Consider the following 1,827-nt stretch of genomic DNA (forward strand, 5'->3'; position numbering starts at 1 on the left):
AGATAAGACTGAGAATAAGATACTGCACGGGACATAGCAGAGTTGGTCAAGTTGAGTGGAGATGAGTTTGCTATTTGGCACAGCTTTTGCATCAATAAAGCAAGTAAAAGGTGTGAAAGATAAAAAAAAAGGGTGAAAGTGTGAAAAGTGAATTGGCCAAATTGAGGTGCATATAAAGTTTTTGCTTTCTTTCAATTCACTAATGGGGCTCATTTGAATCAGGTGAATTGAGTTCTGCTTTTGGAACCTGGGTTAAGAAGGGGTGCACCGGTCCTGGAGGTACTGCAATACCAGGTCAATGCGTGGAGTGGACAGAGCAAGATTTTTTCCATCTCCTTGTTCTAAAAATCCATTTAATATATGGTCCCCAGAGAGGGGACGTATCAGATATTAAACTGATAAGAACAGATTTAATTTTTTTTTTTTTCTGTTTATCAGTAGGACTTCAAAATAACAAAGGTGATCGCCTCCCGTTGCCTGGGAACCGTCCAGGCACAAGAGGGCTATGTGTCACCAGAAGGCGCACACACTTCCTCAAGGCCGGCAGACGTGCAATCCCAGGCACCTTCCAGTACCGACCAAGGTAGCGTCCTCCGAAACTACACTTGATCTTAGCCAAAAGGCCGAGAAGCTATAACCCGAATTGGTTACGGCCTTGAGTGGCACCCTGGCCTATACCGGACACATCTTAGGGAGAGGGAGACAAACCCACGCCTACAGAAGACATTTTGTCACCCAAGCCAACCCTTGAAAAGGCTGTTTTGCAGAGCAAAAACAAGAAGAATGATGCTTTTTGCAGCCGCCGCCCACTGCAATTAATCTGAATAACTCCTCCTCCTCCAAGCACCTCCCCTCCCCCTTGCAGTCTTTCCAATTCATGATACAAAAAGACGGACGGACAGGACAGGACAGGACAGGCTGCCTGACTTTCCGTCACTGCCACCCTTTGCCATCCTTGCCCGTAGAAAGCCCTTTCATCATCCCCAAACCCTAATCTTTTCCCTTCCCTTCCCAGCTGCGTCTCACTCCCTTTCATTAGGAAGTGAGCGCAGCCTTTTCTCCGTTCTGCACATGCGCGACGTTAAACACAAATGCGCAGGCGTGCGTTCCATTAGCCTCACTGCATTCCACTCCCATACAGGAAGTGGGCGCAGCTATTACTACGGTCGCACATAAAAGAACCCACGGCCACCACTGCACACAGCTGACTCCACCACAGGACACCCACTTCTACACCAACGCAGGTAAGACAGGATCGGCACCTCTATGCTCCCGTTACAATCAGGCTCAGTCACCATGTGATAACGCTCTCAACTCTTTAGTTGCAGGCTCCCCTTGCTTCACCTCCACTGGCTGTGCTGCCATTTCCTCTCCCACCTGGAAGGTATACTTTATTCCACTATTTTCCTGTTTCTCTCTTCCCCCTTTTCCCATAACCTACTTTTATCTGCATTTGTGGGGTATCTATATGCTATTTACATCATAGTTTTATTCATTAATATGGAAGGGAAGAGTGCCCATGAGAGTGTTGAACTGCGGAGAGCAAGAGATTAAGCTGCTCCGATTTGCCACCATTGATAAGCTGTTCTCAGTAGATACACATGCTATCCAAACAGCAGCATCCACCATTGCTTCAGCCCACCCATTCAGTGACAGCTCACCAAGTCAGCCAGAGGAGTGGTGTAAGGAATTACACGTAGGCACTGACTCCACACCTTCACATCACAAGAAGGGGGTCTACAGGCTAGTGCAAGAATACGAGCAAGTCTTCAGCAAACATCCGCTAGACTTTTGAAGAATAAAAGGGGTCAAACACTACATCCCCAC

General features: G+C 47.4%; 1 pseudogene; it reads right to left on the reverse strand.

The window, feature by feature from the left end:
* Nucleotides 1-257: 257 nt before the first annotated feature.
* On the reverse strand, nucleotides 258-464 carry LOC142266246 (U2 spliceosomal RNA; annotated as a pseudogene).
* Nucleotides 465-1,827: the final 1,363 nt, after the last annotated feature.

The sequence above is a fragment of the Anomaloglossus baeobatrachus genome, unplaced genomic scaffold (genome assembly GCF_048569485.1).
Source record: "Anomaloglossus baeobatrachus isolate aAnoBae1 unplaced genomic scaffold, aAnoBae1.hap1 Scaffold_284, whole genome shotgun sequence".
NCBI classification, from domain to species: domain Eukaryota; kingdom Metazoa; phylum Chordata; class Amphibia; order Anura; family Aromobatidae; genus Anomaloglossus; species Anomaloglossus baeobatrachus.